This window comes from Crocuta crocuta, unplaced genomic scaffold, assembly GCF_008692635.1.
Source record: "Crocuta crocuta isolate KB4526 unplaced genomic scaffold, BGI_CrCroc_1.0 scaffold69-1, whole genome shotgun sequence".
NCBI lineage: Eukaryota > Metazoa > Chordata > Mammalia > Carnivora > Hyaenidae > Crocuta > Crocuta crocuta.
Window position 1 is genome coordinate 679,428 of NW_027551577.1, and position 15,056 is coordinate 694,483.

Consider the following 15,056-nt stretch of genomic DNA (forward strand, 5'->3'; position numbering starts at 1 on the left):
GCTCTAGACTCGCTCAAGGACCCACAGTTTCCTCATCCCGCCGTGGTTTCACATCTCAGTGCCTGATGCATGCTCTTCTCACTGGTAGGTTGTTCCTTTTGTTATCATCTAACAAGCTTCTATTCATGCTTCAAAGCCCAACTTCAATGTCCCCTTTCCTGTCAGATAGCCCTAAACCACCTTCCAAACCATGCCTTTCTGTGCCCCGGCCATCTTTCTGGTGTCAGCTATCACACCATCTTATCATTTCCTTCTTTATAGATCTGTCTCCTGCGTGGGACCACAGGCTTAGTAGGTTAGGAATTGATTTCTGAGTACTTTGTCTCAAACCCTTAGAATTTCCTCACCACATTTAGGAAATTTTCACCACGCCCCTGCCCCCAGCATGGTGACTGTGTAGACCGTCGCTATTTGAGGAATCTCTGAGGTCGCTCAGATGTACAAGCAAACGTCCTGCAAGCCAGCCAGCGGTGCCTTCAACCTTTAGTAGCTTGTTTTTCTACCAAAGAGATGCCAAGCAGGTCTGCAGCGGCCAGTGCACTAATGGCAGCTGACGCGTGCCCGCGTTTTTAGAAAGGTTTTAATGTGTAACTGTTTCATTCTTCCCAGGGTGATATTTTCTAGGCGATAGAGATATTTTGTTAATAACACACTTCTTTTGTGTTGGAGGTAAAGCAGGGAATGAAAAGCCAACGCACCACCACCACTTCCGCACAGTGTTTTGCCAGCCCCTAAGTCAGCTCAGAGGATGAGAAATAGGATGCATTTCAGCCCGAAGGAATGAATGCCTAGGGATGTATGTCTGTCAGGCAGAGTCGTCTGGAGCACTTCCTAGAAATCTTGACCTGTCCCTGTCAGTGGGGAAGGCTAATTAAAGGAAATAAAAGACCAGTAGCCAGGAGATTCCAATGTGCTGGAAAAACAAAGGCAGCCAACCTGCAGACTGTGAAGTCAGCTCTCTGCTTTGCCCCTGTCTGGCTCCCCCTCCCATCCAGCCCAACACTCTTTCTTTTCTTGGCCTGATTTGCCACCAGCAACACCTACTTGTCTTGTCTCTGTTCACCCCAAGGAAGAACATGCAGGGCCAGGCAGCTGACCGCAGTGGTTCACAATGAGGGCAGGGAGATGCAAATTTAAACTACTAGACACCTCTATTCCTCCATCAGAATGACTAAAATGAAAAAGACTGACCCGGGGCACCTGGGTGGCTCGGTCCGTTGAGCATCCGACTCTTGTTTTCAGCTCAGGTAGTGATGCCGGGGTCATGGGATCAATCCCTGCATTGGGTGAATGTGTAGCCTGCTTGGGATTCTCTCTCTTTCCATCCCTCTGCCCCTCCCCTGCTCCTGCTCTCTTTATATATTAAAAACAAACAAACAAACAAACAAATAAATATAAAAAGACTGACCTTAGCAAATGTTGGTGAAGATGTGGAGCAACTAGAATGCTCACACGCTTCTGATGGGAATGCAAACTGATGCAGTACGGCACTTACAAGGTCAAGTGCACACCTGACCATATGAGCCAGCCAGCCACCCCTAGGTACTTTCAAAAGTGAAATGAAAACATGTAGCTACACAAACATCTGTAGATGAATGTTCAGAGCGCCATGATTCATTCACATGAGCCCAAAAGTAGAAAGCACCGAAAGGTCCGTCAACAGATGAATGGATGCAACAAAATGTGGTCTGTCCCTACGGACGGCAAAATGTGGACTATTATTTGGCTGTGAGAAAAAGGAACGAAGTACTGATAGATGTTATAACATGGATCAACCTTGAAAATATTATGCCAAGCAAAAGAAGGGAGTGACAAAAGACCACGCATTGTAAGATTTCATGTATATGAAACGTCCCGAATAGGCAAATCTAGAGAGACAGAAAGTAGATCAGTGGTTACAGGGGCTGGATGGAGGAAAGAGGAATGACTACTGATGGGCAGGGCATCTGTTTCTGGGGTGCTAAAGATGTTCTAAAATTGACTGCGGTGACACTGTGAATATAGTAGAAAAAACCAACCACGCCCTTTCAAAGGGTGAATTGCATGGTATTCGAATGACATCTCCATGAAGCTGTCCCATGCATACCTATGTCCACATGGTGGTGAGGACCGTGACTGCAGCCCAAAGCAAGCATGCAGGCAGTGTGAGGAGCGCCATGACGAGACCTGCAGATTGGATCTGGTCGTGGGGTCTTGGTGGCTGACAGCACTGACATCCTCACTGGATCCCTTTGCTTGGAGGCTGGGCGTGTGCCCTCCAGTCCTTTGCTGGGCACACAGGATTTGCTTATTACACAGTCTGCCTGGCTTAATGTGTCCATCTCTGCACCAGGTCAGGGGGCCCTTGGATACCCGGGGCAGAAAGGACATGGCCCCGACCTAGACTGAGTTCCTCTAGAAGCCACTGTACCTCACCCTTTCACTAGTGTTACATCATGAAATGCCACAACGCTGGCAACTAAGGCTACTGCATCTATGAACTGGCAGGAAGTGAATCCTGGAGGGGGCCCCACGGTGCGTGTGAGAGGAGTCTGAGGTGCTGCTGCTCCCTCTTTTGTATAATCGCAACAGCAGAGAGTGTTTATGAAGTGCTTACTACATGCTGGCACAAGTATAAATCTTAGTGTGTCACGTCTCCTTTGATTCCGACCCTAAGGGGGCATCCAGGATTAGCCCCCTGTGTGCCCACTGGTGATTGTACACCTTGTTCAAGGCCACCCAGAGGTAAGTGGTAGAGGGGGGAGAGGAACCCTAGGCAGTCAGGCTCTAGACCCGCAGGTGGCCTCCCTGAAGTCACAGTGGGGAGCCGAAGGGCCTGAAGCCTTACCTGCTCCTACTGCACCTGTATCAGTAGAAGGCAGAGAGTGGGGAGGATGCAGCACTTGCCCGAGGATCAGGCAGCCAGAACAGGCCATTCAGCCCCGTGACACCGGAGCCAGCCACACTGGCTACAGATCAGGGGCGCAAAGGAGCAGAGTATTTACCCTGTGATGGGCAGGAAGGACAGAGAAGTGCCACAGGTGTTTCTGTCCTGAAGAATTAGATCGGGGATATTACCAGGCAGAAAGGGGGCTTCACACTGATGGAGAGGATGCTAGGGAGGAAGGGAGAGGGAGGGGAGGGAGGAAGGGAGGGGAGGGGAGGGAGGAAGGGAGGGGGAGGGGAGGGAGGAAGGAAGAAAGGAAAGTTTTCTCAGCTCAGTGAATATTAAGATGAATGGTTTTATTTCTTGGTTGTTTCGTTGGTCGGTAGGTTGGTTTTCAGGGTCATGGGTAATGGACAAAGCATAGGTTCACTTGCCTGGTCAAAGTCCCTGAACTTCCGCACTGAAGAAAACCCCGGCAGCCAGGCGTGTGGCTCCTGGAGACCCCACCCTGTCCAATTCTTCTTTGACCTTTCCACTGCATCTTCCACTCTACACCCATTGAACAGAGACGCAAGATCAAGATCTTGATTTTGAAAGGTTTATTCAGTTACAGGATGTTAGGCGAGGCTCACTCGTAGTGATAGATACAGGTCATTTTCTTATGCGCAACTCGTTTTAAGGGGTATGCAATAAGTCCAAAAAATTGACTTATTAAGTGATGTAATGTGGATAATGTCATTTCCAAGTACTAAGAGAAAGAGTAGCTGGCATCCTTGAGCAGCCACTGCCTGCCAGGGGCAGAGCGAGGGCCCATGCACGTCATCCTCCGAGCTCTCCGCGTGCTTACGACGTTAGCTCTGCTTCCCCCATCTTACAGGTAACCGACTAGCGGCCTCCCGGGGGGGGAGTCGTGTCACACAGGGCACATAAGTGCCAGCTCTTGAATTCTCCAGTCTTTGAGAGTGGAAGCTCTTTCTTTTTATCTCTTTTGGCCTTTGCTGATGCCCAGTGATAGGGCTTTCTACAACTGGGCCAACTTCCCCTGTCAGGCTCTTTACCAAACATTCCAGGTAGACTTATCACCCTGTGGGTTACATAGGAAGTTCTTCTTCATTCCATCTGCTTCACAGCCTAAAAACAAAACGAACAGGAAACTGTATGCATAAAAAAATATATATATGAATTCAAGTGTATCAATCAAGAAAAGTCTGTAGAATTGTTTAAAAATGTATTCATAAATTCCTTTCACCTCTGTGCTTCATTAGTGCAAATGACATACCCTGTTCTGGTATCAGGGCCGCAGCTGTTGTCACCCAGCTGTTGTCTCTGCATCCTGGCCGTTCCCCTGCTCACTGATGCCTCTCTGGACAGGGCCGAGGCCGTGTGCTGGCACGGCAGGTGGAGACGAGGAAGACCCAGGCCACTGGGGGCCATCGGGCCTGCTCGTTAGCTAGCAGTGAACGCAGGGCCTTCTTGGAGAAGCACTGTGAGGAAGGCTTAGATGAAAGGCGTGAGAGTATAGAGAAGGAAAAAGGCCTTTCTGTCTCAGGAAACCAGCAAGGCTGAAAGACGGGCAGGAAACAAATGGGGAGACACCGTGAGGAGGGCCGAGGGCCCAACTTCTTTCTCACTATCATTGCTGCTACCATGGATGGCCACATGCCAGGCACCTCATCCCCATTACATCACTTAATCCTCAGAGCAACCCACAGAGGCAGCGACTACTACCGCCTCCTTCTTTGGAATGCACGATCTGAAGCTCTAAGAGGTGAAGCCCTTGCCCAAGGTCATCCAGGTAAGTTCCAGAAGCAGGCTTTGAGTCCAGGGCTATCAGAAGCCAGAGCCCCTGCTCTTAGAGTGATTTACCATTTTCAAAGAACTTTCAAATTCGTTATCCCATCTGATCTTCCTGTACCCAGAGTTTCTCTATGTCTCACCAGCCTGTTGGCACAAATGAGTCACCCTACCCGTAACAGTGTGCGTTTTGCTTGCCCGGCCCCTCCCCCTCCTTTGCTCGCCCAGTTCTCTGGCCACCTGCAAAGCCTCGCCCACCTCTAGCGAGAGTCCCAGGGGGCATCTATGGTCACCTTTTCCTCCACTGCTCCCCCCTTAAAGTTCACTGCCCAGGAAGCTTATGGAAGGTCCCACCAGTCTGTGCAGATGTGCCCCCTGTGAGAATCCTTCCCCAGCAAGTCCAGCCTCAGGACCCTACACGAGGTGTGTGACCTCAGCTCAGCTACCCCTGGCCTGCTCCACCCGCCCCCGTGAGCCTCAGTTTTCTTATCTGGGAAAACAGAGAGGTCAGTTCACTTCCACTCGTGTTCCCTGAGCAGAGGCTAAATGTAATGGTGAACCGTGAAACCAAAGGAAGGGAGTGAATCAGGCCAGGCCCTCGATAAGACACACACATAAGCAATTATACCCCCAAGCCCCATGTGTGGGGCGTAAGGGCCACAGGGGAATCAGACTGTTGTGGGAAGGGCCATTTCTGGCTGGGGAGAGGCCCATATGGCGGCCATTCACGGAGGCCTTAACATACACCAGATCCCGGGCTCAGAGCTTTACCCGCGTTAACCTATTTAATCCTCCCCCAAAGCCAGTTGAGGCAAAGGCCAGAAGCATCCCCATGTTAGAGAGGAGACGGAGGCTCAGGGAGGCGAAGTCATTTGCCCAAGTTCACACAGTTCGTAGGTGGTGGCAGAATTAGGTCCGACAGCCCCGAGCTCTTAATTTCTATCTTCACAGAAGTGGAGCCAGTAAACTTGGCCTTGTAAATTAGCTCAGCTCTGATGCTGCTCAGCTCCATCCTTCCCATGTTATGATTGTAGAATCACACATTGTTTCCCCATCTGCACAGTCAGCTGGAATAGAAATTCCTGGAGCTCAAGTAAAACCATGGGGATCGTCTCTGAAATCATGGAAAAACCTCAAGTTCATGGTCAGGGCTGTTTCATTTGAAAGTTTTTCTCCCGTGCAGTTTTCAGAAAACTTGGGAGCCCTGTGTCCCTTGTTCGTGCTAGACCTCAGCTGACAATGGTATTTGGCTGATCAATAATAATCATAACCGTGAATATCATGGAGCACTTCACATGCACTGCCTCGTTTCATCCTGACGACAACACACAGAAGGTATTTGATCTCTGTTTTACAGAGAAGAGAACCAAGGCTCAAAGAGAGGAAGTGTCTTTCCGGAGGTGACCCGGGCAGTAAACAGCTGGTCCTTGAAACAGGTCTGGTGGCCCTAAAATTTGCCCTCCTATTTATGACTTGTATGCGTTTCTCATTTTCCATGGTCTCAGGGACTCTCAACCGAGGCCGCCCATTCAAAGTACCTGGGATACTTATGGCGAGGCCCATCCCAGACCAATTAAATCATTCTCTGGGAATGGACTCAAGCAAAAACCTTGGCTCTTAAGACATGCCTGTTGTTCTACCAAGAGCCTCAGCCGGACCTAGAACTTCAGAGAGAATTGGATGGTAGGAGGAGAGAGGAAATTTACCTGATTCTTCTTCCCCTCCCTTCCTCTTCCATCTCCTCCCTTTCCAGCCACTCAAGGGACTGGCCTCCAGCCTCACTCTTGAGCTGAGATCATTTGGCCTTTAGGATAAGATTTCTCTGTGGCCCCTACTCCACACTGTGCCTCAGAAGCCTGGCACATAATAGGTGCTCAGTAAACATAGTAGGTGGTGAACAGATCATGAAGAGACCCCTCCAGCCATTCCTTCCAGGCAGGTGAGATTGCATGGATCTATTCCGCTGGAGTTTAAAGAGCATGCACCGGAAGGAGACTTGCCTGCCCGCAGCAGGTAGCACAATGCTCCCATCAGCCACACACGAGGGTGCCCTCTGCACCACCTCCTTCCCAGCAATAGGTATTAACTTAAAAAAAAAAAAAAAGAAATCCTTTCTAATTTAATGGGTAGCAAACAATCTCGGTTTTGGTTTGAATTTACATTTCTTTGAATACTGGTGAGGACGAACATTTTTTTCATGTGCTTATTAGTCATTTGTATTGCTTCTTCTGTGAATTGTCTGTTCCCAATTTACTAATTTACAACGAGAAATGTAACTGCCAAGGGGACCGGATACACGTGTCCTCCAGCCAACACACCAGCTCCCTGTAGGCACATGCCTCAGGATGCCAGATTCTAATCAGGAGATGCTTGGTGAGCACAGAATGAGCAAATTCCAGGATTTAAGGCAGCAGGGCAAGCCAGACCTACGCCGGGCTCCACAGAATCCCTGACCATGGCATCCTCCCTCCTTCTCTTTCCTCTGACTCCCTGGCCACCCAGCCCTTCTTCAGAAGGACCCTTCTTTCTTTAGACACATTACTACATTCATTGTAGGGCTTCCACTGGCCTACGATCCCTCCTTGGCTGTGTGCTTGAACTCTCAAGACAATCCTCATCCCGAATTCCTGCGCCTCCTTGGACCGCCTTCCCATTTCGCGGGGACTTACAGAGTGTAGCCCATAGCTTTGGGGGCGTCTGCTCCTCTCCTTGTTGTACTGGAATTGCTCGCCTTCTATAAAGTGAAAGTAGTTTCAGGGGGCCCAGACCTTCCACATTCAGAACGTTTACGTACTAGTGCCTTTTCCAAGCCCTTCCGTAGACTCTCCCGGGGGGCCTCTGACTTCTGCACGGTTAAGATCCATCGCTGTAGGAGACTCAGAGTGGACGGGAAGGTATAAAGGGCAAAGCCCAAAGAAAAAGAACTAGAGGAACCAGAAAGAGGGGATCCGGCTGGGTGTGTGGTCTGGGGGTGCCTGGGGCAGGAGAAAGGACTTTCGGCAGGCAAGACCTGGGTTTCTCTGACCTTGAACGTGCTGCAGTCTCCTTCCTGCTGGCCTCCAGCGCTCTTTACCCTCCTCTACCCCAGGCCTCCAGAATGATCCTCCTAAACCAAATCTGAAAGACTCAGTCCCCTCCTTCCCCCCTTCCTGTGTGCCCACTACCCGTGGGACAAACCCCACATTCCTGAGGACAGCATGCAAAGTCCTTCACGGCCTGGCCTCAACCTTCCCTTCCCGGTGTGCTGCTTTTCCCCAGCAGACCGCTGGATGGTTCCTGAATCCGCCGTGCGTGTTCACACCTCCGGGCCTTGGCTTGGGCAAGGCCTTTCTGCCTGGGATGACCTCCCCGACTTGGCCCACTCCTTCTTGTTTTTTAAGATCCAGCTCAAATGTCCATTCCTCCCTGGAGTCTTTCCTGAGCCCCTTCCTTCCTCAAAACCCTTCATTAAGGCATTTACCACGTTTATGAGAGTGTAGCTTTTCCGAGCACCCTCCTCTCCTAGACCAGAAGGACCCTGACATCAAATACAGTGTCCGGTTTATCTGGGGGTCCTAGAGCCCAGCATGGTGCCACACGTAGTAAGGCTGAATGAACGAGAAGTTCTCTGTTGCAGACTTGCCCGTGGGGAAGCCGCATGCAGAGAGAATCAGGAAGTCAGGCTCTGGTTCTTACCCTCTGGGGCCTTGGACAAATTCCTTCTTCTCTCTAGTCCTCAGTTCCCTTCTCTGCAGGAAAGCACTGGGACCTGACTATCTACAAGGTTATTTATTAAAACCACCTCTGTACAAGACACTGTTCTAGAAATAAACACATTATAACAATCACACATAATGCATATAATATATGCATTGTATAATACACATTGTATATATTGTATGTATTTATTATACAATAATGTACATAAATATTTCTGGTAGGATGAAAATATAAAAACAAAGCCCCTTAAAGTTACATGCCGTCTAGTTCTGGAACTGAGGAAGGCAAGACTAAGACCTCTCCCGGGGAGAGAGTTTTCACTTTGGGGGAACAGCGTATTTATTTCATTCCAAGAAGCATCATGCTGCCTTGGCCCCAAAGAAATAGTGTGGTGAAGTGAGACAAACGTGGATGTGAGAGGCTGGCAGAACCCAGCTCAAATCTCCTGCGTTCTGCACTCCTCCGTGTGACCCTTAACAAGTCACATTAGTTCTCTAAGCTCTGAAAGCTGGACATTGCCCGGCTACCCCCAGAGAGCTGCTGTTAGGACTCAGCTGGATGTAGAACACCATGAATGTCAGAAGTCCTTTCCTTTTACTCCCAAGGAACGTAAGCTAAAAGGAAAGGGAGCGTGGACCAGAGACTCAGTCCTTAGCCTCAGTTTTCTCATCTGCCAAGAGGGCTGATTTGAGATGAAGTGAGATTGTGGGTGCAGTCATCCGTGTGTTCAATGAGTGTTAGCTTCCCTCCCAGCCATGGCCGCGGGCTGCAAAACCCCTGCTCTGTGTTCTTGGGAAGAAAGCTCGAAACAAGGGATTCAGAGCTCTGGAGACAGCTGAGAAGGAAGCACAGTCAAGAAAAAGAGTCAGAGGAAGGGCTGTGGAACACGTGATGATTTGCCTTCTCCCATCAGAAAACGCTCTTAAACAAACAGCAAGTTTCCTCCATTAATAAGGCCTGTGGAATGCAGATGAGATTTTTTTTTCCTCCTCCTTTTTTGCTGATTAAGTTCCCCCAAAACCCCCTTAAGAATTTTAATAAGAAATGCAAAAATCAACAAAAGTCCTGCAAACCCTTTCCTGTTATTAAATAAAGGGAAAGTAAATATTGCAAATTGGACATATTTCATAAGAGGATGTTTTGTTTGGGAAAAAAAACGAGAAAGAAAGAAAAAGCCATTTGCTTTCTGGCAGCAAATACAAGTCTTTGCTGAATTTTGGTTTCAAATTTGATGACTGAGGCATTATTGCCAGCTTGCCTGGAATCCAGGCCTTTTAATATCTGAGGCAGACACAGCCAGGAGTGCAGGAAGGCCCGGTTTGGGCCATGGTGGGCTTCTCCCCTGTCTCCTGTGAACAGAGTAGAGAGTTGTTCAACCACCAAGAAAATTATGATCCTCTCAGGGGTCACACACAAGACAAAAGCAACTTGGAACAAAGAAGAATTTTATGAGAAAGTAAAAACCATAAAATGTTCTCTGTACCTCCTTTATAGGATAAGAGACCTTTTATGAGACTATAAAACATATTGTATCAAGTCCTGCAGTTAGGTGGACATGGATTTAAATCCTACCTTTGTCATTTCTTAGCTGGGTTACCTTGGATAAATTACTTAACCCCTCCGTCTCGCTTTCCTCTTCCAAAATGGGGAGAATAGAGGGGCGCCTGGGTGGCTCAATCAGTGAAGCATCTGACACCTGATCTCACAGTTCGTGGGATCGAGCCCTGAGTGGAACAGTTGGAGCCTGCTTGGGATTCTCCCTCTCCTCTCTCTCTGCTCCTCCCCTGCTCACTAAATAAGTAAACATTTTTTTTAAGGGGAGAATAGAAGTATTGACTAATAGGCCTGTTATGAGGAATAAATGAGTGGAGAAATGAGCCAAGGCAAGGAAAGTGCTAGGCTCTCTATGTATCTCATATTATTTTGTGTAATACACAAATGAAAAGGAAGAGGAAAAATAATTCTCTATTTCTTTATAGCGATCGGCAGTTTGCAAAGAACATTAGCACTCGTGACTTTACGCGCCTGCGAGCGCGGCCCCAGGAGACGGGCAAAGTGAGATTACCCTTAGCTTGTGGCTGGAGCACCTGGGCCTGGAAAGTGGGTGTGACCCCGCCAGGACTCACATGAAGAACAGTCTGTGACCATGAGGGCAGAGAAATGACCAAAGGAAAGGAAAGGAGGGAGAGAAGCCAGAGGGTGTGGCCATTTGCAGCCACAGAGAAGCCACATCTGCCCCAGGGCCCCGGCCCCCCTCCTCTCCTGTCCCCCTTTGGGGCTCCTGTGACCTCAGCTAGCACTGGCTTCTCCCTGGCAGGGACAGCAGTCACAGCGTGGTACAGCCACGTGTAGAAGGCCAGGATGGGCTCTTACGCGGAGATGCAGGTGCCTTGGACCCCGCCGGCCACATTCCCGTCGCAGAGTCCTATCGGGCCACAAGCTGTCTGCCACTGCCCCTGATCCCGTCTCCCGGGCGCCCCTCAGACCCAGGGTACCGGCAACCGCCCTCATCAAAACACTGATGCCAAACAGGACAAATATTTTGGTTTTGTGGTTTTCAATCCTTGTATTTCTTTGTGTACCTGAAGCATCTTTTTGTGCAAAAATTGAAATCAGTGAAGAAACACAACAAATAACTTGACAATCACCTATATTCCCACGGCCATATTTGCTTCCAGTTTTGGTTTGTTGGTTTGTTGGTTTGTTTTTGCCCAGTGCAGGGCTTGAACTCATGATCCTGAGATCAGGACCTGAGCTGAGATCAAGCGTCAGATGCTTAACTGACTGAGCCACCCGGGCGCACCCCCGCCCCCACCCCCGCTTTTTAAAATTGCAAACCATCATGCCTTGATTTTAAAAATTCTCTGTATGATATCTCTTTGAACATCTGTGCCCAAGATTCTCTAAGGAATTTACCCCTCAGTCAAATGTGCTGGATTGTTAAGAACCGGACAGGAGTAGGCATACCTGGGATTCATTCCCCCTCTCGTGCTTACGCCCTGTGTGACCTTGGACAAGTCATTTCACCTCTGTGAATCTGTTTTCTTACCTACGAAGTGGGTATATGATAATTCCTAACTCAGTGGGTTGATGTGAGAGAATTGAGACTATCTCTAAAAAGCAGCTGGAATACAGCAAACGGCAGGAGCCCGGTAGCTCTCACCGTTCATGTTACAGAGCTTTCTAGCAACCAAAGAAGGATGGAAAGGCACACCCTTTGTGTTTTGCACAAGGGACCTGGGCGCAACAAAACAATGCGTGCGAGGCTTGCCCAACCCACCTTTACCATATGCTGTCGGCTCTATCCCTGGGCCTGGCCTGGTGTCAGCTCCCCAAATAATTGAGCAAATGTACCTCTCAGCATCTCAGTTTCCTTGCCTGTAAAATGGGCTAACACCTACCACACACGGCTGTTGTGAGTCCCCAATGCTAGATAATAAATGCAGGGCACTTGTTAAAACGGTGCCCTTTCCGGCTCACCCTGGACCCTTTCTCTCTCTTTCAAAGCAGTGAAATTACCTGAGGTTTCGTCTCACTGGCAGCGTCAAGCTGGGCTGTCGGTAGTTTGATTTTGGTTTCCCAGCCCTTGGACTTTGCTTTGCGGATGCCGCAAGTCAACACGCGGCGGTTTTGCGGGGTCCCCGTGTTTGTTTTTCTCCCTGGAAATTGGGTCCAGGAAAGGCCGGGCGCTTTAAATTTGCTAAAATATCTCCATCTAGTGGGCTCGCTGCGATACTGCAGAGTTCGGCCCTGTCTGGGAAAAACAATGGGGCGACGTCTAGGGCCGCCCTGCCCTGCTCAGAAACGCCAGTGGCTCCCCATTGTCTACTGGGTAAAGTCCAACTGCCAAGCCTGGAATTCGAGCGCCTGCACAATCGGNTCTGCCGCGTGCCCCAGCCCACTGTCTCCCTCCCCTCCTCCTCCCACTCTCTCGAAGCGAACCCCGCTTCCAGGCTCCGCTCAAAGGCCACCTCTTCCCGGAAGACCCCCTGGCCCTCCAACCCATCCTGATCTTCCCTGACCTCCCACCAACGCTTGTTGTTGGCTACTTTTGTAGTTCATATTGGAAGCTGTGCTCTGTCAGTGCACTGCCCTCTCGTGTCCAACGCGGTGGATTATAACGATCTCAAGCCCTGTAGTCCCCCAGGATCTGGACCCTTATCCCGCCTTTACCACTTCCCAGCTCTGGGAACTTGGAAGAGAGAGGGAACCTCAACTGTGAGATAGAAGTGAGAACACCTGTCTTACAGGGCTGTGGTGAGAAAACAGTATGCCAAGAGACCAGCACATATAAACACCCAGCAAATCATCATTAGAGTGGTCAGATATACGGGGTATATATACAGGATAAATACAGGATACCCAGTTGAACTTGAATTTCAGATAAACGATCTTTAAAATTTTTTTATTCTAGAGAGAGAAAGAGAGCACGAGCAGAGGAAAGAGGGCAGAGGGGGAGAGAGCAAGAGCGAGAGCAAGAGAGAGAGAGAGAATCTTAAGCAGGCTCCACACTCAGCATGGAGCCCAACCTGCGACTTGATCCCATGACCCAGGGATCACGATCTGAGTGGAAATCAAGAGAACACTCAACTGACTGAGCCACCCAGGCACTCCAACGATTTTGTGTTTAGTATAAGTATATCCCAAATATTACATAGAGGTTCCATGTAACATTTCACAGATAAATGATGCTAAGGATTATTCATTTTTTTGTTTGCTAATGATGTCGGGGATATACACACACGCGCGCGCGCGCACACACACACACACACTCACACATACAAATTGGCGGATTCTGTCTTTGAAAATTCACCTACTGGCTAACATTTATTTGTAATGACAAAATCAGTATTCATAGCACCTGGCTGTTTACAGACATGCACATGCAGAGCACAGAAAAATCTGAGCTTCCCAGTATGCATGTTCCCAGCCGAAGTCAACAGTCGATATTCTTGTTTCAACTCTCAGACTGTAAATAAGTTTGCTTTTGGCAGTTTCTTTAGTACCACATTTTTTCTCATTTTGGTGCTTTCTGTTGGTGATTTCACTGTTTAAAATGGACACCAAGCAGAGTGCTGAAGTACTGTCTAGTGTTCCTAAGCCAATAAGGCTGTGATGTACCTTACAGAGGAAAAATACCTGTGTTAGATAAGCTGCGTTCAGGTATGAGATACAGTGCTGTTGGCCATGAGTTCAATGTTAATGAATCAACAGTAGATATTAAATAAAGTGTCTTTAAACAGAAAGCAAGGTTATGTACTGATCCATTGATAAAAATATTGTGGCCAGAGTCTGTCAAGAACCTAACCCTGTATTTCCCCATGAGCAATAGTTCGGTGTTCATGAACTGTGAATAATGAGAATCAATTATATATCATATCTATGTATATACAAACTTATGAACTATGCATTTGAAATATATATAATATGCAATAAAATGTAGCTATTTATCTATTAGAGATACACGCAGAAATATTATGAGTGAAATTAAATGATGTCTAGGATTGCTTTCAAATATTACAGCAGTGGGATAAAGGCATATATAGGCAGAGTATAAAAGACACAAGATAGCAAATGTTGAAGATTGTGGAGGTGATGATTTATTAGAATATTCTCTCTACTTCTGTGTTTGAACATGACTATTATAACAAAAGGTTTAAAAAAACACGAAGAGAAAATCTTGGGGGCTGAGTATCTTATTCAGTAGCTTTCACTCTAGACCTCTGTGGGGACAGGGCTCTCTATGATGCCACCTGAGATCTCCTTACAGGCGAATCCCCCGCCCTTGAATGCAGAGTATCACGCTGAGAGGTCCCGGAGACATGGCTGTAGCGTCGGGGGCACCTGAGACTTGCTCTGCCACCTCTGGCAACAAACAGTGCCTCTGAACCATTCTTTTCTTATCAGTTAAATAAGGAAATTGAACTGAAGAACCTCTGGGCTCCCTTTTCCTTGTTAAAACGTTCTCATTCTAGGAGCACTGGGTGGCTCAGGCAGTTAAGTGTCCGACTCTTGGTTTGGCTCAGGTTATGATCTCATGGTTCCTGAGTTTGAGACCTTTGTTGGGCTCTGTGCTGACAGCGTGAAGCCTGCTTGGGATTCTCTCTCTCCCTCTCTCTGTCCCTCCCGCACTCCTGCTGTCTCTCAAGATAAATAAATAAACTTTAAAAAAAAAAAAACCCTCTCTCATTCTAAAACCAGTATTTCCTAAACTGGAATGTTCTGGTAGTCCAATATTAGAGCCTCCCACCAGCTGTCTCCTCCCTGCCAATTGATCCTGTGATACCACTGTCCCGTGAGCCTTGATGAAGTTCTCCCTCTTCTACGACCCTCTAACCAGGAAGCTATTCTGACTTTGATTTATCTAAAGTGTGAACTCTCAGCAGAGCAATTAAGGCCTGTGCGGGCACCCCATCCCCTGAAGACCTCTGGTTAAGGACCAGGAAACAGGGAGCACAGAGTGTCGGTCAGAATATTGCAGGAACATAGAGGAAAGGCATCCAAGTCAGCTCAGGGAGTCAAAAGGAAGTCTCCTGGAGGAAGAGATACTTGAGCTGAGGCCTAATTACTAAGGAATCACCGCTGCAAACAGAGGGGAGAAGGATGCTCTAGGCCAACGCAAGTTGTGTGTGTAGAGGCCTGGAGACAACACAAAGTTGGGGGAAAGGCCCAGATTTCAAAGCCCATCACACCCTAG

General features: G+C 48.4%; 1 long non-coding RNA gene across 1 annotated transcript; it reads right to left on the bottom strand.

Moving 5' to 3' along the window:
- Positions 1-3,450: 3,450 nt before the first annotated feature.
- On the bottom strand, positions 3,451-12,184 carry LOC144221174 (uncharacterized). Its single transcript, XR_013331976.1, has 3 exons — positions 11,879-12,184; positions 4,146-4,428; positions 3,451-3,997 (listed from the first exon to the last, which is right to left on the bottom strand). It is a non-coding gene; the product is annotated as an uncharacterized LOC144221174 (long non-coding RNA).
- Between the last annotated feature and the right edge of the window lie 2,872 nt (positions 12,185-15,056).